Source organism: Lepisosteus platostomus, chromosome 5, assembly GCF_059453375.1.
Source record: "Lepisosteus platostomus isolate fLepPlt1 chromosome 5, fLepPlt1.hap1, whole genome shotgun sequence".
In the NCBI taxonomy this organism is placed as follows: Eukaryota; Metazoa; Chordata; class Actinopteri; order Semionotiformes; family Lepisosteidae; genus Lepisosteus; species Lepisosteus platostomus.
The window spans coordinates 47,390,978-47,410,865 of NC_142615.1; the positions used below are offsets into that span (position 1 = coordinate 47,390,978).

At 52.3% G+C, this 19,888-nt stretch overlaps 19 non-coding genes and 11 pseudogenes across 19 annotated transcripts; all 30 read left to right on the forward strand.

The window, feature by feature from the left end:
* Positions 1-474: 474 nt before the first annotated feature.
* LOC148667691 (5S ribosomal RNA) lies at positions 475-593 on the forward strand. The gene has a single exon (XR_015938828.1). It is a non-coding gene; the product is annotated as a 5S ribosomal RNA (ribosomal RNA).
* Positions 594-1,130: 537 nt separating this feature from the next.
* LOC148667692 (5S ribosomal RNA) lies at positions 1,131-1,249 on the forward strand (annotated as a pseudogene).
* Positions 1,250-1,786: 537 nt separating this feature from the next.
* On the forward strand, positions 1,787-1,905 carry LOC148667693 (5S ribosomal RNA). Its single transcript, XR_015938368.1, has one exon. It is a non-coding gene; the product is annotated as a 5S ribosomal RNA (ribosomal RNA).
* Positions 1,906-2,442: 537 nt separating this feature from the next.
* On the forward strand, positions 2,443-2,561 carry LOC148667694 (5S ribosomal RNA; annotated as a pseudogene).
* Positions 2,562-3,098: 537 nt separating this feature from the next.
* On the forward strand, positions 3,099-3,217 carry LOC148667695 (5S ribosomal RNA). The gene has a single exon (XR_015937429.1). It is a non-coding gene; the product is annotated as a 5S ribosomal RNA (ribosomal RNA).
* Positions 3,218-3,750: 533 nt separating this feature from the next.
* On the forward strand, positions 3,751-3,869 carry LOC148667696 (5S ribosomal RNA). Its single transcript, XR_015937430.1, has one exon. It is a non-coding gene; the product is annotated as a 5S ribosomal RNA (ribosomal RNA).
* Positions 3,870-4,401: 532 nt separating this feature from the next.
* LOC148667697 (5S ribosomal RNA) lies at positions 4,402-4,520 on the forward strand (annotated as a pseudogene).
* Positions 4,521-5,057: 537 nt separating this feature from the next.
* On the forward strand, positions 5,058-5,176 carry LOC148667698 (5S ribosomal RNA). Its single transcript, XR_015937208.1, has one exon. It is a non-coding gene; the product is annotated as a 5S ribosomal RNA (ribosomal RNA).
* Positions 5,177-5,713: 537 nt separating this feature from the next.
* LOC148667699 (5S ribosomal RNA) lies at positions 5,714-5,832 on the forward strand (annotated as a pseudogene).
* A 537-nt stretch (positions 5,833-6,369) lies between these two features.
* On the forward strand, positions 6,370-6,488 carry LOC148667700 (5S ribosomal RNA). Its single transcript, XR_015937431.1, has one exon. It is a non-coding gene; the product is annotated as a 5S ribosomal RNA (ribosomal RNA).
* Positions 6,489-7,025: 537 nt separating this feature from the next.
* LOC148667701 (5S ribosomal RNA) lies at positions 7,026-7,144 on the forward strand. The gene has a single exon (XR_015938435.1). It is a non-coding gene; the product is annotated as a 5S ribosomal RNA (ribosomal RNA).
* A 537-nt stretch (positions 7,145-7,681) lies between these two features.
* Positions 7,682-7,800, forward strand: LOC148667702 (5S ribosomal RNA). Its single transcript, XR_015937433.1, has one exon. It is a non-coding gene; the product is annotated as a 5S ribosomal RNA (ribosomal RNA).
* A 537-nt stretch (positions 7,801-8,337) lies between these two features.
* LOC148667703 (5S ribosomal RNA) lies at positions 8,338-8,456 on the forward strand. Its single transcript, XR_015937434.1, has one exon. It is a non-coding gene; the product is annotated as a 5S ribosomal RNA (ribosomal RNA).
* Positions 8,457-8,993: 537 nt separating this feature from the next.
* LOC148667704 (5S ribosomal RNA) lies at positions 8,994-9,112 on the forward strand. The gene has a single exon (XR_015937435.1). It is a non-coding gene; the product is annotated as a 5S ribosomal RNA (ribosomal RNA).
* Positions 9,113-9,649: 537 nt separating this feature from the next.
* On the forward strand, positions 9,650-9,768 carry LOC148667705 (5S ribosomal RNA). Its single transcript, XR_015938610.1, has one exon. It is a non-coding gene; the product is annotated as a 5S ribosomal RNA (ribosomal RNA).
* A 537-nt stretch (positions 9,769-10,305) lies between these two features.
* Positions 10,306-10,424, forward strand: LOC148667706 (5S ribosomal RNA; annotated as a pseudogene).
* Positions 10,425-10,961: 537 nt separating this feature from the next.
* On the forward strand, positions 10,962-11,080 carry LOC148667707 (5S ribosomal RNA). Its single transcript, XR_015937436.1, has one exon. It is a non-coding gene; the product is annotated as a 5S ribosomal RNA (ribosomal RNA).
* A 537-nt stretch (positions 11,081-11,617) lies between these two features.
* LOC148667708 (5S ribosomal RNA) lies at positions 11,618-11,736 on the forward strand. The gene has a single exon (XR_015937437.1). It is a non-coding gene; the product is annotated as a 5S ribosomal RNA (ribosomal RNA).
* Positions 11,737-12,273: 537 nt separating this feature from the next.
* Positions 12,274-12,392, forward strand: LOC148667709 (5S ribosomal RNA). Its single transcript, XR_015937438.1, has one exon. It is a non-coding gene; the product is annotated as a 5S ribosomal RNA (ribosomal RNA).
* A 537-nt stretch (positions 12,393-12,929) lies between these two features.
* LOC148667710 (5S ribosomal RNA) lies at positions 12,930-13,048 on the forward strand (annotated as a pseudogene).
* A 533-nt stretch (positions 13,049-13,581) lies between these two features.
* LOC148667711 (5S ribosomal RNA) lies at positions 13,582-13,700 on the forward strand. The gene has a single exon (XR_015937439.1). It is a non-coding gene; the product is annotated as a 5S ribosomal RNA (ribosomal RNA).
* A 537-nt stretch (positions 13,701-14,237) lies between these two features.
* LOC148667712 (5S ribosomal RNA) lies at positions 14,238-14,356 on the forward strand (annotated as a pseudogene).
* Positions 14,357-14,893: 537 nt separating this feature from the next.
* On the forward strand, positions 14,894-15,012 carry LOC148667713 (5S ribosomal RNA). Its single transcript, XR_015937440.1, has one exon. It is a non-coding gene; the product is annotated as a 5S ribosomal RNA (ribosomal RNA).
* Positions 15,013-15,553: 541 nt separating this feature from the next.
* Positions 15,554-15,672, forward strand: LOC148667714 (5S ribosomal RNA; annotated as a pseudogene).
* Positions 15,673-16,209: 537 nt separating this feature from the next.
* On the forward strand, positions 16,210-16,328 carry LOC148667715 (5S ribosomal RNA). The gene has a single exon (XR_015938392.1). It is a non-coding gene; the product is annotated as a 5S ribosomal RNA (ribosomal RNA).
* A 537-nt stretch (positions 16,329-16,865) lies between these two features.
* Positions 16,866-16,984, forward strand: LOC148667716 (5S ribosomal RNA; annotated as a pseudogene).
* Positions 16,985-17,521: 537 nt separating this feature from the next.
* Positions 17,522-17,640, forward strand: LOC148667717 (5S ribosomal RNA). The gene has a single exon (XR_015938519.1). It is a non-coding gene; the product is annotated as a 5S ribosomal RNA (ribosomal RNA).
* A 537-nt stretch (positions 17,641-18,177) lies between these two features.
* Positions 18,178-18,296, forward strand: LOC148667718 (5S ribosomal RNA; annotated as a pseudogene).
* A 537-nt stretch (positions 18,297-18,833) lies between these two features.
* On the forward strand, positions 18,834-18,952 carry LOC148667719 (5S ribosomal RNA). Its single transcript, XR_015938393.1, has one exon. It is a non-coding gene; the product is annotated as a 5S ribosomal RNA (ribosomal RNA).
* A 537-nt stretch (positions 18,953-19,489) lies between these two features.
* LOC148667720 (5S ribosomal RNA) lies at positions 19,490-19,607 on the forward strand (annotated as a pseudogene).
* The last annotated feature ends 281 nt before the right edge of the window (positions 19,608-19,888 follow it).

The following is a 19,888-nucleotide window of genomic DNA, read 5'->3' on the forward strand; positions in this document are numbered from 1 at the left end:
CGGCTTGTCCGTCTCTTTATTTGTCAGCTTTGGCGAGACACGGGTGCTTGTGTATTAGCGTGAGCGTTTTTTATTCTGATCAGGAACAGTTTTACAAGTCCGCAAAGGATCGAGGAAAGGTTTATCGCCAGCTGAAAAGAGACACAGCGCTTCGGCTGTGGAGACTTGTTCGGCTGGCGTTCGGAGAGTCGCGTTTTTCAGAATTGTATTGAGATCGTTTTCCACAGAGCTCAGATGTCAAAGCACAGCAGCAGCTCTCCACAGCGATCCTCTATAGCGCCCTTTCTCCCGCAGCTCCGTCCTCTTTGGAAGGAAGCAAGAGTGAAAGGCTGAAGTGAAATAGAGCGGGGACGAAGGCAGTGAAGAGAGAGAACGTGGGAAGAAGAGAAAAACGCAAGGGAAAAAAAGCAGCGTCGTAAAAGAGGTGACGGAGCTGTCCTCTCAATAAGAAGGGTGCCAGCGAGCCTTGCTCTCGCTTACGGCCACACCACCTTGAGCACGCCTGATCTCGTCTGATCTCGGAAGCTAAACAGGGATGGGCCTGGTTAGTACTTGGATGGGAGACCGCCTGGGAATACCAGGTGCTGTAAGCTTTTAAGCGCAGGTGGCGCCCTATCCCCGCTCGCTCGCTCATTCCCCTGTTCACACGTGCAGTGCGGCTTGTCCGTCTCTTTATTTGTCAGCTTTGGCGAGACACGGGTGCTTGTGTATTAGCGTGAGCGTTTTTTATTCTGATCAGGAACAGTTTTACAAGTCCGCAAAGGATCGAGGAAAGGTTTATCGCCAGCTGAAAAGAGACACAGCGCTTCGGCTGTGGAGACTTGTTCGGCTGGCGTTCGGAGAGTCGCGTTTTTCAGAATTGTATTGAGATCGTTTTCCACAGAGCTCAGATGTCAAAGCACAGCAGCAGCTCTCCACAGCGATCCTCTATAGCGCCCTTTCTCCCGCAGCTCCGTCCTCATTGGAAGGAAGCAAGAGTGAAAGGCTGAAGTGAAATAGAGCGGGGACGAAGGCAGTGAAGAGAGAGAACGTGGGAAGAAGAGAAAAACGCAAGAGAAAAAAAGCAGCGTCGTAAAAGAGGTGACGGAGCTGTCCTCTCAATAAGAAGGGTGCCAGCGAGTCTTTCGCTCGCTTTCGGCCACACCCCCTTGTGCACGCCTGATCTCGTCTGATCTCGGAAGCTAAACAGGGATGGGCCTGGTTAGTACTTGGATGGGAGACCGCCTGGGAATACCAGGTGCTGTAAGCTTTTAAGCGCAGGAGGCGCCCTATCCCCGCTCGCTCGCTCATTCCCCTGTTCACACGTGCAGTGCGGCTTGTCCGTCTCTTTATTTGTCAGCTTTGGCGAGACACGGGTGCTTGTGTATTAGCGTGAGCGTTTTTTATTCTGATCAGGAACAGTTTTACAAGTCCGCAAAGGATCGAGGAAAGGTTTATCGCCAGCTGAAAAGAGACACAGCGCTTCGGCTGTGGAGACTTGTTCGGCTGGCGTTCGGAGAGTCGCGTTTTTCAGAATTGTATTGAGATCGTTTTCCACAGAGCTCAGATGTCAAAGCACAGCAGCAGCTCTCCACAGCGATCCTCTATAGCGCCCTTTCTCCCGCAGCTCCGTCCTCTTTGGAAGGAAGCAAGAGTGAAAGGCTGAAGTGAAATAGAGCGGGGACGAAGGCAGTGAAGAGAGAGAACGTGGGAAGAAGAGAAAAACGCAAGGGAAAAAAAGCAGCGTCGTAAAAGAGGTGACGGAGCTGTCCTCTCAATAAGAAGGGTGCCAGCGAGCCTTGCTCTCACTTACGGCCACACCACCTTGAGCACGCCTGATCTCGTCTGATCTCGGAAGCTAAACAGGGATGGGCCTGGTTAGTACTTGGATGGGAGACCGCCTGGGAATACCAGGTGCTGTAAGCTTTTAAGCGCAGGTGGCGCCCTATCCCCGCTCGCTCGCTCATTCCCCTGTTCACACGTGCAGTGCGGCTTGTCCGTCTGTTTATTTGTCAGCTTTGGCGAGACACGGGTGCTTGTGTATTAGCGTGAGCGTTTTTTATTCTGATCAGGAACAGTTTTACAAGTCCGCAAAGGATCGAGGAAAGGTTTATCGCCAGCTGAAAAGAGACACAGCGCTTCGGCTGTGGAGACTTGTTCGGCTGGCGTTCGGAGAGTCGCGTTTTTCAGAATTGTATTGAGATCGTTTTCCACAGAGCTCAGATGTCAAAGCACAGCAGCAGCTCTCCACAGCGATCCTCTATAGCGCCCTTTCTCCCGCAGCTCCGTCCTCATTGGAAGGAAGCAAGAGTGAAAGGCTGAAGTGAAATAGAGCGGGGACGAAGGCAGTGAAGAGAGAGAACGTGGGAAGAAGAGAAAAACGCAAGGGAAAAAAAGCAGCGTCGCAAAAGAGGTGACGGAGCTGTCCTCTCAATAAGAAGGGTGCCAGCGAGTCTTGCTCTTGCTTACGGCCACACCCCCTTGAGCACGCCTGATCTCTTCTGATCTCGGAAGCTAAACAGGGATGGGCCTGGTTAGTAATTGGATGGGAGACCGCCTGGGAATACCAGGTGCTGTAAGCTTTTAAGCGCAGGAGGCGCCCTATCCCCGCTCGCTCGCTCATTCCCCTGTTCACACGTGCAGTGCGGCTTGTCCGTCTGTTTATTTGTCAGCTTTGGCGAGACACGGGTGCTTGTGTATTAGCGTGAGCGTTTTTTATTCTGATCAGGAACAGTTTTACAAGTCCGCAAAGGATCGAGGAAAGGTTTATCGCCAGCTGAAAAGAGACACAGCGCTTCGGCTGTGGAGACTTGTTCGGCTGGCGTTCGGAGAGTCGCGTTTTTCAGAATTGTATTGAGATCGTTTTCCACAGAGCTCAGATGTCAAAGCACAGCAGCAGCTCTCCACAGCGATCCTCTATAGCGCCCTTTCTCCCGCAGCTCCGTCCTCATTGGAAGGAAGCAAGAGTGAAAGGCTGAAGTGAAATAGAGCGGGGACGAAGGCAGTGAAGAGAGAGAACGTGGGAAGAAGAGAAAAACGCAAGGGAAAAAAAGCAGCGTCGTAAAAGAGGTGACGGAGCTGTCCTCTCAATAAGAAGGGTGCCAGCGAGCCTTGCTCTCGCTTACGGCCACACCCCCTTGAGCACGCCTGATCTCGTCTGATCTCGGAAGCTAAACAGGGATGGGCCTGGTTAGTACTTGGATGGGAGACCGCCTGGGAATACCAGGTGCTGTAAGCTTTTAAGCGCAGGAGGCGCCCTATCCCCGCTCGCTCGCTCATTCCCCTGTTCACACGTGCAGTGCGGCTTGTCCGTCTATTTGTCAGCTTTGGTGAGACACGGGTGCTTGTGTATTAGCGTGAGCGTTTTTTATTCTGATCAGGAACAGTTTTACAAGTCCGCAAAGGATCGAGGAAAGGTTTATCGCCAGCTGAAAAGAGACACAGCGCTTAGGCTGTGGAGACTTGTTCGGCTGGCGTTCGGAGAGTCGCGTTTTTCAGAATTGTATTGAGATCGTTTTCCACAGAGCTCAGATGTCAAAGCACAGCAGCAGCTCTCCACAGCGATCCTCTATAGCGCCCTTTCTCCCGCAGCTCCGTCCTCATTGGAAGGAAGCAAGAGTGAAAGGCTGAAGTGAAATAGAGCGGGGACGAAGGCAGTGAAGAGAGAGAACGTGGGAAGAAGAGAAAAACGCAAGGGAAAAAAAGCAGCGTCGTAAAAGAGGTGACGGAGCTGTCCTCTCAATAAGAAGGGTGCCAGCGAGCCTTCCTCTTGCTTACGGCCACACCCCCTTGAGCACGCCTGATCTCGTCTGATCTCGGAAGCTAAACAGGGATGGGCCTGGTTAGTACTTGGATGGGAGACCGCCTGGGAATACCAGGTGCTGTAAGCTTTTAAGGAGGCGCCCTATCCCCGCTCGCTGGCTCATTCCCCTGTTCACACGTGCAGTGCGGCTTGTCCGTCTGTTTATTTGTCAGCTTTGGCGAGACACGGGTGCTTGTGTATTAGCGTGAGCGTTTTTTATTCTGATCAGGAACAGTTTAACAAGTCCGCAAATGATCGAGGAAAGGTTTATCGCCAGCTGAAAAGAGACACAGCGCTTCGGCTGTGGAGACTTGTTCGGCTGGCGTTCGGAGAGTCGCGTTTTTCAGAATTGTATTGAGATCGTTTTCCACAGAGCTCAGATGTCAAAGCACAGCAGCAGCTCTCCACAGCGATCCTCTATAGCGCCCTTTCTCCCGCAGCTCCGTCCTCATTGGAAGGAAGCAAGAGTGAAAGGCTGAAGTGAAATAGAGCGGGGACGAAGGCAGTGAAGAGAGAGAACGTGGGAAGAAGAGAAAAACGCAAGGGAAAAAAAGCAGCGTCGCAAAAGAGGTGACGGAGCTGTCCTCTCAATAAGAAGGGTGCCAGCGAGTCTTGCTCTTGGTTACGGCCACACCCCCTTGAGCACGCCTGATCTCTTCTGATTTCGGAAGCTAAACAGGGATGGGCCTGGTTAGTACTTGGATGGGAGACCGCCTGGGAATACCAGGTGCTGTAAGCTTTTAAGCGCAGGAGGCGCCCTATCCCCGCTCGCTCGCTCATTCCCCTGTTCACACGTGCAGTGCGGCTTGTCCGTCTGTTTATTTGTCAGCTTTGGCGAGACACGGGTGCTTGTGTATTAGCGTGAGCGTTTTTTATTCTGATCAGGAACAGTTTTACAAGTCCGCAAAGGATCGAGGAAAGGTTTATCGCCAGCTGAAAAGAGACACAGCGCTTCAGCTGTGGAGACTTGTTCGGCTGGCGTTCGGAGAGTCGCGTTTTTCAGAATTGTATTGAGATCGTTTTCCACAGAGCTCAGATGTCAAAGCACAGCAGCAGCTCTCCACAGCGATCCTCTATAGCGCCCTTTCTCCCGCAGCTCCGTCCTCATTGGAAGGAAGCAAGAGTGAAAGGCTGAAGTGAAATAGAGCGGGGAAGAAGGCAGTGAAGAGAGAGAACGTGGGAAGAAGAGAAAAACGCAAGGGAAAAAAAGCAGCGTCGTAAAAGAGGTGACGGAGCTGTCTTCTCAATAAGAAGGGTGCCAGCGAGCCTTGCTCTCGCTTACGGCCACACCTCCTTGAGCACGCCTGATCTCGTCTGATCTCGGAAGCTAAACAGGGATGGGCCTGGTTAGTACTTGGATGGGAGACCGCCTGGGAATACCAGGTGCTGTAAGCTTTTAAGCGCAGGAGGCGCCCTATCCCCGCTCGCTCGCTCATTCCCCTGTTCACACGTGCAGTGCGGCTTGTCCGTCTGTTTATTTGTCAGCTTTGGCGAGACACGGGTGCTTGTGTATTAGCGTGAGCGTTTTTTATTCTGATCAGGAACAGTTTTACAAGTCCGCAAAGGATCGAGGAAAGGTTTATCGCCAGCTGAAAAGAGACACAGCGCTTCGGCTGTGGAGACTTGTTCGGCTGGCGTTCGGAGAGTCGCGTTTTTCAGAATTGTATTGAGATCGTTTTCCACAGAGCTCAGATGTCAAAGCACAGCAGCAGCTCTCCACAGCGATCCTCTATAGCGCCCTTTCTCCCGCAGCTCCGTCCTCATTGGAAGGAAGCAAGAGTGAAAGGCTGAAGTGAAATAGAGCGGGGAAGAAGGCAGTGAAGAGAGAGAACGTGGGAAGAAGAGAAAAACGCAAGGGAAAAAAAGCAGCGTCGTAAAAGAGGTGACGGAGCTGTCTTCTCAATAAGAAGGGTGCCAGCGAGCCTTGCTCTCGCTTACGGCCACACCTCCTTGAGCACGCCTGATCTCGTCTGATCTCGGAAGCTAAACAGAGATGGGCCTGGTTAGTACTTGGATGGGAGACCGCCTGGGAATACCAGGTGCTGTAAGCTTTTAAGCGCAGGAGGCGCCCTATCCCCGCTCGCTCGCTCATTCCCCTGTTCACACGTGCAGTGCGGCTTGTCCGTCTGTTTATTTGTCAGCTTTGGCGAGACACGGGTGCTTGTGTATTAGCGTGAGCTTTTTTTATTCTGATCAGGAACAGTTTTACAAGTCAGCAAAGGATCGAGGAAAGGTTTATCGCCAGCTGAAAAGAGACACAGCGCTTCGGCTGTGGAGACTTGTTCGGCTGGCGTTCGGAGAGTCGCGTTTTTCAGAATTGTATTGAGATCGTTTTCCACAGAGCTCAGATGTCAAAGCACAGCAGCAGCTCTCCACAGCGATTTTCTATAGCGCCCTTTCTCCCGCAGCTCCGTCCTCATTGGAAGGAAGCAAGAGTGAAAGGCTGAAGTGAAATAGAGCGGGGACGAAGGCAGTGAAGAGAGAGAACGTGGGAAGAAGAGAAAAACGCAAGGGAAAAAAAGCAGCGTCGTAAAAGAGGTGACGGAGCTGTCCTCTCAATAAGAAGGGTGCCAGCGAGCCTTGCTCTCGCTTACGGCCACACCCCCTTGAGCACGCCTGATCTCGTCTGATCTCGGAAGCTAAACAGGGATGGGCCTGGTTAGTACTTGGATGGGAGACCGCCTGGGAATACCAGGTGCTGTAAGCTTTTAAGCGCAGGAGGCGCCCTATCCCCGCTCGCTCGCTCACTCCCCTGTTCACACGAGCAGTGCGGCTTGTCCGTCTGTTTATTTGTCAGCTTTGGCGAGACACGGGTGCTTGTGTATTAGCGTGAGCGTTTTTTATTCTGATCAGGAACAGTTTAACAAGTCCGCAAAGGATCGAGGAAAGGTTTATCGCCAGCTGAAAAGAGACACAGCGCTTCGGCTGTGGAGACTTGTTCGGCTGGCGTTCGGAGAGTCGCGTTTTTCAGAATTGTATTGAGATCGTTTTCCACAGAGCTCAGATGTCAAAGCACAGCAGCAGCTCTCCACAGCGATCCTCTATAGCGCCCTTTCTCCCGCAGCTCCGTCCTCATTGGAAGGAAGCAAGAGTGAAAGGCTGAAGTGAAATAGAGCGGGGACGAAGGCAGTGAAGAGAGAGAACGTGGGAAGAAGAGAAAAACGCAAGGGAAAAAAAGCAGCATCGTAAAAGAGGTGACGGAGCTGTCCTCTCAATAAGAAGGGTGCCAGCGAGCCTTGCTCTCGCTTACGGCCACACCCCCTTGACCACGCCTGATCTCATCTGATCTTGGAAGCTAAACAGGGATGGGCCTGGTTAGTACTTGGATGGGAGACCGCCTGGGAATACCAGGTGCTGTAAGCTTTTATGCGCAGGAGGCGCCCTATCCCCGCTCGCTCGCTCATTCCCCTGTTCACACGTGCAGTGCGGCTTGTCCGTCTGTTTATTTCTCAGCTTTGGCGAGACACGGGTGCTTGTGTATTAGCGTGAGCGTTTTTTATTCTGATCAGGAACAGCTTTACAAGTCCGCAAAGGATCGAGGAAAGGTTTATCGCCAACTGAAAAGAGACACAGCGCTTCGGCTGTGGAGACTTGTTTGGCTGGCGTTCGGAGAGTCGCGTTTTTCAGAATTGTATTGAGATCGTTTTCCACAGAGCTCAGATGTCAAAGCACAGCAGCAGCTCTCCACAGCGATCCTCTATAGCGCCCTTTCTCCCGCATCTCCGTCCTCATTGGAAGGAAGCAAGAGTGAAAGGCTGAAGTGAAATAGAGCGGGGACGAAGGCAGTGAAGAGAGAGAACGTGGGAAGAAGAGAAAAACGCAAGAGAAAAAAAGCAGCGTCGTAAAAGAGGTGACGGAGCTGTCCTCTCAATAAGAAGGGTGCCAGCGAGCCTTGCTCTCGCTTACGGCCACACCCCCTTGAGCACGCCTGATCTCGTCTGATCTCGGAAGCTAAACAGGGATGGGCCTGGTTAGTACTTGGATGGGAGACCGCCTGGGAATACCAGGTGCTGTAAGCTTTTAAGCGCAGGAGGCGCCCTATCCCCGCTCGCTCGCTCATTCCCCTGTTCACACGTGCAGTGCGGCTTGTCCGTCTGTTTATTTGTCAGCTTTGGCGAGACACGGGTGCTTGTGTATTAGCGTGAGCGTTTTTTATTCTGATCAGGAACAGTTTAACAAGTCCGCAAAGAATCGAAGAAAGGTTTATCGCCAGCTGAAAAGAGACACAGCGCTTCGGCTGTGGAGACTTGTTCGGCTGGCGTTCGGAGAGTCGCGTTTTTCAGAATTGTATTGAGATCGTTTTCCACAGAGCTCAGATGTCAAAGCACAGCAGCAGCTCTCCACAGCGATCCTCTATAGCGCCCTTTCTCCCGCAGCTCCGTCCTCATTGGAAGGAAGCAAGAGTGAAAGGCTGAAGTGAAATAGAGCAGGGACGAAGGCAGTGAAGAGAGAGAACGTGGGAAGAAGAGAAAAACGCAAGGGAAAAAAAGCAGCGTCGAAAAAGAGGTGACGGAGCTGTCCTCTCAATAAGAAGGGTGCCAGCGAACCTTGCTCTCGCTTACGGCCACACCCCCTTGAGCACGCCTGATCTCGTCTGATCTCGGAAGCTAAACAGGGATGGGCCTGGTTAGTACTTGGATGGGAGACCGCCTGGGAATACCAGGTGCTGTAAGCTTTTAAGCGCAGGAGGCGCCCTATCCCCGCTCGCTCGCTCATTCCCCTGTTCACACGTGCAGTGCGGCTTGTCCGTCTCTTTATTTGTCAGCTTTGGCGAGACACGGGTGCTTGTGTATTAGCGTGAGCGTTTTTTATTCTGATCAGGAACAGTTTTACAAGTCCGCAAAGGATCGAGGAAAGGTTTATCGCCAGCTGAAAAGAGACACAGCGCTTCGGCTGTGGAGACTTGTTCGGCTGGCGTTCGGAGAGTCGCGTTTCTCAGAATTGTATTGAGATCGTTTTCCTCAGAGCTCAGATGTCAAAGCACAGCAGCAGCTCTCCACAGCGATCCTCTATAGCGCCCTTTCTCCCGCAGCTCCGTCCTCATTGGAAGGAAGCAAGAGTGAAAGGCTGAAGTGAAATAGAGCGGGGATGAAGGCAGTGAAGAGAGAGAACGTGGGAAGAAGAGAAAAACGCAAGGGAAAAAAAGCAGCGTCGTAAAAGAGGTGACGGAGATGTCCTCTCAATAAGAAGGGTGCCAGCGAGCCTTGCTCTCGCTTACGGCCACACCCCCTTGAGCACGCCTGATCTCGTCTGATCTCGGAAGCTAAACAGGGATGGGCCTGGTTAGTACTTGGATGGGAGACCGCCTGGGAATACCAGGTGCTGTAAGCTTTTAAGCGCAGGAGGCGCCCTATCCCCGCTCGCTCGCTCATTCCCCTGTTCACACGTGCAGTGCGGCTTGTCCGTCTGTTTATTTGTCAGCTTTGGCGAGACACGGGTGCTTGTGTATTAGCGTGAGCGTTTTTTATTCTGATCAGGAACAGTTTAACAAGTCCGCAAAGGATCGAGGAAAGGTTTATCGCCAGCTGAAAAGAGACACAGCGCTTCGGCTGTGGAGACTTGTTCGGCTGGCGTTCGGAGAGTCGCGTTTTTCAGAATTGTATTGAGATCGTTTTCCACAGAGCTCAGATGTCAAAGCACAGCAGCAGCTCTCCACAGCGATCCTCTATAGCGCCCTTTCTCCCGCAGCTCCGTCCTCATTGGAAGGAAGCAAGAGTGAAAGGCTGAAGTGAAATAGAGCGGGGACGAAGGCAGTGAAGAGAGAGAACGTGGGAAGAAGAGAAAAACGCAAGGGAAAAAAAGCAGCGTCGTAAAAGAGGTGACGGAGCTGTCCTCTCAATAAGAAGGGTGCCAGCGAGCCTTGCTCTCGCTTACGGCCACACCCCCTTGACCACGCCTGATCTCATCTGATCTTGGAAGCTAAACAGGGATGGGCCTGGATAGTACTTGGATGGGAGACCGCCTGGGAATACCAGGTGCTGTAAGCTTTTATGCGCAGGAGGCGCCCTATCCCCGCTCGCTCGCTCATTCCCCTGTTCACACGTGCAGTGCGGCTTGTCCGTCTGTTTATTTCTCAGCTTTGGCGAGACACGGGTGCTTGTGTATTAGCGTGAGCGTTTTTTATTCTGATCAGGAACAGCTTTACAAGTCCGCAAAGGATCGAGGAAAGGTTTATCGCCAACTGAAAAGAGACACAGCGCTTCGGCTGTGGAGACTTGTTTGGCTGGCGTTCGGAGAGTCGCGTTTTTCAGAATTGTATTGAGATCGTTTTCCACAGAGCTCAGATGTCAAAGCACAGCAGCAGCTCTCCACAGCGATCCTCTATAGCGCCCTTTCTCCCGCATCTCCGTCCTCATTGGAAGGAAGCAAGAGTGAAAGGCTGAAGTGAAATAGAGCGGGGACGAAGGCAGTGAAGAGAGAGAACGTGGGAAGAAGAGAAAAACGCAAGAGAAAAAAAGCAGCGTCGTAAAAGAGGTGACGGAGCTGTCCTCTCAATAAGAAGGGTGCCAGCGAGCCTTGCTCTCGCTTACGGCCACACCCCCTTGAGCACGCCTGATCTCGTCTGATCTCGGAAGCTAAACAGAGATGGGCCTGGTTAGTACTTGGATGGGAGACCGCCTGGGAATACCAGGTGCTGTAAGCTTTTAAGCGCAGGAGGCGCCCTATCCCCGCTCGCTCGCTCATTCCCCTGTTCACACGTGCAGTGCGGCTTGTCCGTCTGTTTATTTGTCAGCTTTGGCGAGACACGGGTGCTTGTGTATTAGCGTGAGCGTTTTTTATTCTGATCAGGAACAGTTTAACAAGTCCGCAAAGAATCGAAGAAAGGTTTATCGCCAGCTGAAAAGAGACACAGCGCTTCGGCTGTGGAGACTTGTTCGGCTGGCGTTCGGAGAGTCGCGTTTTTCAGAATTGTATTGAGATCGTTTTCCACAGAGCTCAGATGTCAAAGCACAGCAGCAGCTCTCCACAGCGATCCTCTATAGCGCCCTTTCTCCCGCAGCTCCGTCCTCATTGGAAGGAAGCAAGAGTGAAAGGCTGAAGTGAAATAGAGCAGGGACGAAGGCAGTGAAGAGAGAGAACGTGGGAAGAAGAGAAAAACGCAAGGGAAAAAAAGCAGCGTCGAAAAAGAGGTGACGGAGCTGTCCTCTCAATAAGAAGGGTGCCAGCGAACCTTGCTCTCGCTTACGGCCACACCCCCTTGAGCACGCCTGATCTCGTCTGATCTCGGAAGCTAAACAGGGATGGGCCTGGTTAGTACTTGGATGGGAGACCGCCTGGGAATACCAGGTGCTGTAAGCTTTTAAGCGCAGGAGGCGCCCTATCCCCGCTCGCTCGCTCATTCCCCTGTTCACACGTGCAGTGCGGCTTGTCCGTCTCTTTATTTGTCAGCTTTGGCGAGACACGGGTGCTTGTGTATTAGCGTGAGCGTTTTTTATTCTGATCAGGAACAGTTTTACAAGTCCGCAAAGGATCGAGGAAAGGTTTATCGCCAGCTGAAAAGAGACACAGCGCTTCGGCTGTGGAGACTTGTTCGGCTGGCGTTCGTAGAGTCGCGTTTCTCAGAATTGTATTGAGATCGTTTTCCTCAGAGCTCAGATGTCAAAGCACAGCAGCAGCTCTCCACAGCGATCCTCTATAGCGCCCTTTCTCCCGCAGCTCCGTCCTCATTGGAAGGAAGCAAGAGTGAAAGGCTGAAGTGAAATAGAGCGGGGATGAAGGCAGTGAAGAGAGAGAACGTGGGAAGAAGAGAAAAACGCAAGGGAAAAAAAGCAGCGTCGTAAAAGAGGTGACGGAGATGTCCTCTCAATAAGAAGGGTGCCAGCGAGCCTTGCTCTCGCTTACGGCCACACCCCCTTGAGCACGCCTGATCTCGTCTGATCTCGGAAGCTAAACAGGGATGGGCCTGGTTAGTACTTGGATGGGAGACCGCCTGGGAATACCAGGTGCTGTAAGCTTTTAAGCGCAGGAGGCGCCCTATCCCCGCTCGCTCGCTCATTCCCCTGTTCACACGTGCAGTGCGGCTTGTCCGTCTGTTTATTTGTCAGCTTTGGCGAGACACGGGTGCTTGTGTATTAGCGTGAGCGTTTTTTATTCTGATCAGGAACAGTTTAACAAGTCCGCAAAGGATCGAGGAAAGGTTTATCGCCAGCTGAAAAGAGACACAGCGCTTCGGCTGTGGAGACTTGTTCGGCTGGCGTTCGGAGAGTCGCGTTTTTCAGAATTGTATTGAGATCGTTTTCCACAGAGCTCAGATGTCAAAGCACAGCAGCAGCTCTCCACAGCGATCCTCTATAGCGCCCTTTCTCCCGCAGCTCCGTCCTCATTGGAAGGAAGCAAGAGTGAAAGGCTGAAGTGAAATAGAGCGGGGACGAAGGCAGTGAAGAGAGAGAACGTGGGAAGAAGAGAAAAACGCAAGGGAAAAAAAGCAGCGTCGTAAAAGAGGTGACGGAGCTGTCCTCTCAATAAGAAGGGTGCCAGCGAGCCTTGCTCTCGCTTACGGCCACACCCCCTTGAGCACGCCTGATCTCGTCTGATCTCGGAAGCTAAACAGGGATGGGCCTGGTTAGTACTTGGATGGGAGACCGCCTGGGAATACCAGGTGCTGTAAGCTTTTAAGCGCAGGAGGCGCCCTATCCCCGCTCGCTCGCTCATTCCCCTGTTCACACGTGCAGTGCGGCTTGTCCGTCTGTTTATTTGTCAGCTTTGGCGAGACACGGGTGCTTGTGTATTAGCGTGAGCGTTTTTTATTCTGATCAGGAACAGTTTAACAAGTCTGCAAAGGATCGAGGAAAGGTTTATCGCCAGCTGAAAAGAGACACAGCGCTTCGGCTGTGGAGACTTGTTCGGCTGGCGTTCGGAGAGTCGCGTTTTTCAGAATTGTATTGAGATCGTTTTCCACAGAGCTCAGATGTCAAAGCACAGCAGCAGCTCTCCACAGCGATCCTCTATAGCGCCCTTTCTCCCGCAGCTCCGTCCTCATTGGAAGGAAGCAAGAGTGAAAGGCTGAAGTGAAATAGAGCGGGGACGAAGGCAGTGAAGAGAGAGAACGTGGGAAGAAGTGAAAAACGCAAGGGAAAAAAAGCAGCGTCGTAAAAGAGGTGACGGAGCTGTCCTCTCAATAAGAAGGGTGCCAGCGAGCCCTGCTCTCGCTTACGGCCACACCCCCTTGAGCACACCTGATCTCGTCTGATCTCGGAAGCTAAACAGGGATGGGCCTGGTTAGTACTTGGATGGGAGACCGCCCGGGAATACCAGGTGCTGTAAACGTTTAAGCGCAGGAGGCGCCCTATCCCCGCTCGCTCATTCCCCTGTTCACACGTGCAGTGCGGCTTGTCCGTCTGTTTATTTGTCAGCTTTGGCGAGACACGGGTGCTTGTGTATTAGCGTGAGCGTTTTTTATTCTGATCAGGAACAGTTTTACAACTCCGCAAAGGATCGAGGAAAGGTTTATCGCCAGCTGAAAAGAGACACAGCGCATCAGCTGTGGAGACTTGTTCGGCTGGCGTTCGGAGAGTCGCGTTTTTCAGAATTGTATTGAGATCGTTTTCCACAGAGCTCAGATGTCAAAGCACAGCAGCAGCTCTCCACAGCGATCCTCTATAGCGCCCTTTCTCCCGCAGCTCCGTCCTCATTGGAAGGAAGCAAGAGTGAAAGGCTGAAGTGAAATAGAGCGGGGACGAAGGCAGTGAAGAGAGAGAACGTGGGAAGAAGAGAAAAACGCAAGGGAAAAAAAGCAGCGTCGTAAAAGAGGTGACGGAGCTGTCCTCTCAATAAGAAGGGTGCCAGCGAGCCTTGCTCTCGCTTACGGCCACACCCCCTTGAGCACGCCTGATCTCGTCTGATCTCGGAAGCTAAACAGGGATGGGCCTGGTTAGTACTTGGATGGGAGACCGCCTGGGAATACCAGGTGCTGTAAGCTTTTAAGCGCAGGAGGCGCCCTATCCCCGCTCGCTCGCTCATTCCCCTGTTCACACGTGCAGTGCGGCTTGTCCGTCTGTTTATTTGTCAGCTTTGGCGAGACACGGGTGCTTGTGTATTAGCGTGAGCGTTTTTTATTCTGATCAGGAACAGTTTTACAAGTCCGCAAAGGATCGAGGAAAGGTTTATCGCCAGCTGAAAAGAGACACAGCGCTTCGGCTGTGGAGACTTGTTCGGCTGGCGTTCGGAGAGTCGCGTTTTTCAGAATTGTATTGAGATCGTTTTCCACAGAGCTCAGATGTCAAAGCACAGCAGCAGCTCTCCACAGCGATCCTCTATAGCGCCCTTTCTCCCGCAGCTCCGTCCTCATTGGAAGGAAGCAAGAGTGAAAGGCTGAAGTGAAATAGAGCGGGGACGAAGGCAGTGAAGAGAGAGAACGTGGGAAGAAGAGAAAAACGCAAGGGAAAAAAAGCAGCGTCGTAAAAGAGGTGACGGAGCTGTCCTCTCAATAAGAAGGGTGCCAGCGAGCCTTGCTCTCGCTTACGGCCACACCCCTTTGAGCACGCCTGATCTTGTCTGATCTCGGAAGCTAAACAGGGATGGGCCTGGTTAGTACTTGGATGGGAGACCGCCTGGGAATACCAGGTGCTGTAAGCTTTTAAGCGCAGGAGGCGCCCTATCCCCGCTCGCTCGCTCATTCCCCTGTTCACACGTGCAGTGCGGCTTGTCCGTCTGTTTATTTGTCAGCTTTGGCGAGACACGGGTGCTTGTGTATTAGCGTGAGCGTTTTTTATTCTGATCAGGAACAGTTTTACAAGTCCGCAAAGGATCGAGGAAAGGTTTATCGCCAGCTGAAAAGAGACACAGCGCTTCGGCTGTGGAGACTTGTTCGGCTGGCGTTCGGAGAGTCGCGTTTTTCAGAATTGTATTGAGATCGTTTTCCACAGAGCTCAGATGTCAAAGCACAGCAGCAGCTCTCCACAGCGATCCTCTATAGCGCCCTTTCTCCCGCAGCTCCGTCCTCATTGGAAGGAAGCAAGAGTGAAAGGCTGAAGTGAAATAGAGCGGGGACGAAGGCAGTGAAGAGAGAGAACGTGGGAAGAAGAGAAAAACGCAAGGGAAAAAAAGCAGCGTCGTAAAAGAGGTGACGGAGCTGTCCTCTCAATAAGAAGGGTGCCAGCGAGCCTTGCTCTTGCTTACGGCCACACCCCCTTGAGCACGCCTGATCTCGTCTGATCTCGGAAGCTAAACAGGGATGGGCCTGGTTAGTACTTGGATGGGAGACCGCCTGGGAATACCAGGTGCTGTAAGCTTTTAAGCGCAGGAGGCGCCCTATCCCCGCTCGCTCGCTCGCTCATTCCCCTGTTCACACGTGCAGTGCGGCTTGTCCGTCTGTTTATTTGTCAGCTTTGGCGAGACACGGGTGCTTGTGTATTAGCGTGAGCGTTTTTTATTCTGATCAGGAACAGTTTAACAAGTCCGCAAAGAATCGAGGGATGGTTTATCGCCAGCTGAATAGAGACACAGCGCTTCGGCTGTGGAGACTTGTTCGGCTGGCGTTCGGAGAGTCGCGTTTTTCAGAATTGTATTGAGATCGTTTTCCACAGAGCTCAGATGTCAAAGCACAGCAGCAGCTCTCCACAGCGATCCTCTATAGCGCCCTTTCTCCCGCAGCTCCGTCCTCATTGGAAGGAAGCAAGAGTGAAAGGCTGAAGTGAAATAGAGCGGGGACGAAGGCAGTGAAGAGAGAGAACGTGGGAAGAAGAGAAAAACGCAAGGGAAAAAAAGCAGCGTCGTAAAAGAGGTGACGGAGCTGTCCTCTCAATAAGAAGGGTGCCAGCGAGCCTTGCTCTCGCTTACGGCCACACCCCCTTGAGCATGCCTGATCTCGTCTGATCTCGGAAGCTAAACAGGGATGGGCCTGGTTAGTACTTGGATGGGAGACCGCCTGGGAATACCAGGTGCTGCAAGCTTTTAAGCGCAGGAGGCGCCCTATCCCCGCTCGCTCGCTCATTCCCCTGTTCACACGTGCAGTGCGGCTTGTCCGTCTGTTTATTTGTCAGCTTTGGCGAGACACGGGTGCTTGTGTATTAGCGTGAGCGTTTTTTATTCTGATCAGGAACAGTTTTACAAGTCTGCAAAGGATCGAGGAAAGGTTTATCGCCAGCTGAAAAGAGACACAGCGCTTCGGCTGTGGAGACTTGTTCGGCTGGCGTTCGGAGAGTCGCGTTTTTCAGAATTGTATTGAGATCGTTTTCCACAGAGCTCAGATGTCAAAGCACAGCAGCAGCTCTCCACAGCGATCCTCTATAGCGCCCTTTCTCCCGCAGCTCCGTCCTCATTGGAAGGAAGCAAGAGTGAAAGGCTGAAGTGAAATAGAGCGGGGACGAAGGCAGTGAAGAGAGAGAACGTGGGAAGAAGAGAAAAACGCAAGGGAAAAAAAGCAGCGTCGTAAAAGAGGTGACGGAGCTGTCCTCTCAATAAGAAGGGTGCCAGCGAGCCTTGCTCTCGCTTACGGCCACACCCCCTTGAGCACACCTGATCTCGTCTGATTTCGGAAGCTAAACAGGGATGGGCCTGGTTAGTACTTGGATGGGAGACCGCCTGGGAATACCAGGTGCTGTAAGCTTTTAAGCGCAGGAGGCGCCCTATCTCCGCTCGCTCGCTCATTCCCCTGTTCACACGTGCAGTGCGGCTTGTCCGTCTGTTTATTTGTCAGCTTTGGCGAGACACGGGTGCTTGTGTATTAGCGTGAGCGTTTTTTATTCTGATCAGGAACAGTTTTACAAGTCCGCAAAGGATCGAAGAAAGGTTTATCGCCAGCTGAAAAGAGACACAGCGCTTCGGCTGTGGAGACTTGTTCGGCTGGCGTTCGGAGAGTCGCGTTTTTCAGAATTGTATTGAGATCGTTTTCCACAGAACTCAGATGTCAAAGCACAGCAGCAGCTCTCCACAGCGATCCTCTATAGCGCCCTTTCTCCCGCAGCTCCGTCCTCATTGGAAGGAAGCAAGAGTGAAAGGCTGAAGTGAAATAGAGCGGGGACGAAGGCAGTGAAGAGAGAGAACGTGGGAAGAAGAGAAAAACGCAAGGGAAAAAGAGCAGCGTCGTAAAAGAGGTGACGGAGCTGTCCTCTCAATAAGAAGGGTGCCAGCGAGCCTTGCTCTTGCTTACGGCCACAACCCCTTGAGCATGCCTGATCTCATCTGATCTCGGAAGCTAAACAGGGATGGGCCTGGTTAGTACTTGGATGGGAGACCGCCTGGGAATACCAGGTGCTGTAAGCTTTTAAGCGCAGGAGGCGCCCTATCCCCGCTCGCTCGCTCATTCCCCTGTTCACACGTGCAGTGCGGCTTGTCCGTCTGTTTATTTGTCAGCTTTGGCGAGACGCGGGTGCTTGTGTATTAGCGTGAGCGTTTTTTATTCTGATCATGAACAGTTTTACAAGTGCGCAAAGGATCGAGGAAAGGTTTATCGCCAGCTGAAAAGAGACACAGCGCTTCGGCTGTGGAGACTTGTTCGGCTGGCGTTCGGAGAGTCGCGTTTTTCAGAATTGTATTGAGATCGTTTTCCACAGAGCTCAGATGTCAAAGCACAGCAGCAGCTCTCCACAGCGATCCTCTATAGCGCCCTTTCTCCCGCAGCTCCGTCCTCATTGGAAGGAAGCAAGAGTGAAAGGCTGAAGTGAAATAGAGCGGGGACGAAGGCAGTGAAGAGAGAGAACGTGGGAAGAAGAGAAAAACGCAAGGGAAAAAAAGCAGCGTCGTAAAAGAGGTGACGGAGCTGTCCTCTCAATAAGAAGGGTGCCAGCGAGCCTTGCTCTTGCTTACGGCCACACCCCCTTGAGCATGCCTGATCTCGTCTGATCTCGGAAGCTAAACAGGGATGGGCCTGGTTAGTACTTGGATGGGAGACCGCCTGGGAATACCAGGTGCTGTAAGCTTTTAAGCGCAGGAGGCGCCCTATCCCCGCTCGCTCGCTCATTCCCCTGTTCACACGTGCAGTGCGGCTTGTCCGTCTGTTTATTTGTCAGCTTTGGCGAGACACGGGTGCTTGTGTATTAGTGTGAGCGTTTTTCATTCTGATCAGGAACAGTTTAACAAGTCCGCAAAGGATCGAGGAAAGGTTTATCGCCAGCTGAAAAGAGACACAGCGCTTCGGCTGTGGAGACTTGTTCGGCTGGCGTTCGGAGAGTCGCGTTTTTCAGAATTGTATTGAGATCGTTTTCCACAGAGCTCAGATGTCAAAGCACAGCAGCAGCTCTCCACAGCGATCCTCTATAGCGCCCTTTCTCCCGCAGCTCCGTCCTCATTGGAAGGAAGCAAGAGTGAAAGGCTGAAGTGAAATAGAGCGGGGACGAAGGCAGTGAAGAGAGAGAACGTGGGAAGAAGAGAAAAACGCAAGGGAAAAAAAGCAGCGTCGTAAAAGAGGTGACGGAGCTGTCCTCTCAATAAGAAGGGTGCCAGCGAGCCTTGCTCTCGCTTACGGCCACACCCCCTTGAGCACGCCTGATCTCGTCTGATTTCGGAAGCTAAACAGGGATGGGCCTGGTTAGTACTTGGATGGGAGACCGCCTGGGAATACCAGGTGCTGCAAGCTTTTAAGCGCAGGAGGCGCCCTATCCCCGCTCGCTCGCTCATTCCCCTGTTCACACGTGCAGTGCGGCTTGTCCGTCTGTTTATTTGTCAGCTTTGGCGAGACACGGGTGCTTGTGTATTAGCGTGAGCGTTTTTTATTCTGATCAGGAACAGTTTTACAAGTCCGCAAAGGATCGAGGAAAGGTTTATCGCCAGCTGAAAAGAGACACAGCGCTTCGGCTGTGGAGACTTGTTCGGCTGGCGTTCGGAGAGTCGCGTTTTTCAGAATTGTATTGAGATCGTTTTCCACAGAGCTCAGATATCAAAGCACAGCAGCAGCTCTCCACAGCGATCCTCTATAGCGCCCTTTCTCCCGCAGCTCCGTCCTCATTGGAAGGAAGCAAGAGTGAAAGGCTGAAGTGAAATAGAGCGGGGACGAAGGCAGTGAAGAGAGAGAACGTGGGAAGAAGAGAAAAACGCAAGGGAAAAAAAGCAGCGTCGTAAAAGAGGTGACGGAGCTGTCCTCTCAATAAGAAGGGTGCCAGCGAGCCTTGCTCTCGCTTACGGCCACACCCCCTTGAGCACACCTGATCTCGTCTGATTTCGGAAGCTAAACAGGGATGGGCCTGGTTAGTACTTGGATGGGAGACCGCCTGGGAATACCAGGTGCTGTAAGCTTTTAAGCGCAGGAGGCGCCCTATCCCCGCTCGCTCGCTCATTCCCCTGTTCACACGTGCAGTGCGGCTTGTCCGTCTGTTTATTTGTCAGCTTTGGCGAGACACGGGTGCTTGTGTATTAGCGTGAGCGTTTTTTATTCTGATCAGGAACAGTTTTACAAGTCCGCAAAGGATCGAGGAAAGGTTTATCGCCAGCTGAAAAGAGACACAGCGCTTCGGCTGTGGAGACTTGTTCAGCTGGCGTTCGGAGAGTCGCGTTTTTCAGAATTGTTTTGAGATCGTTTTCCACAGAGCTCAGATGTCAAAACACAGCAGCAGCTCTCCACAGCGATCCTCTATAGCGCCCTTTCTCCCGCAGCTCCGTCCTCATTGGAAGGAAGCAAAAGTGAAAGGCTGAAGTGAAATAGAGCGGGGACGAAGGCAGTGAAGAGAGAGAACGTGGGAAGAAGAGAAAAACGCAAGGGAAAAAGAGCAGCGTCATAAAAGAGGTGACGGAGCTGTCCTCTCAATAAGAAGGGTGCCAGCGAGCCTTGCTCTCGCTTACGGCCACACCCCCTTGAGCACGCCTGATCTCGTCTGATCTCGGAAGCTGAACAGGGATGGGCCTGGTTAGTACTTGGATGGAGACCGCCTGGGAGTACCAGGTGCTGTAAGCTTTTAAGCGCAGGAGGCGCCCTATCCCCGCTCGCTCGCTCATTCCCCTGTTCACACGTGCAGTGCGGCTTGTCCGTCTCTTTATTTGTCAGCTTTGGCGAGACACGGGTGCTTGTGTATTAGCGTGAGCGTTTTTTATTCTGATCAGGAACAGTTTTACAAGTCCGCAAAGGATCGAGGAAAGGTTTATCGCCAGCTGAAAAGAGACACAGCGCTTCGGCTGTGGAGACTTGTTCGGCTGGCGTTCGGAGAGTCGCGTTTTTCAGAATTGTATTGAGATCGT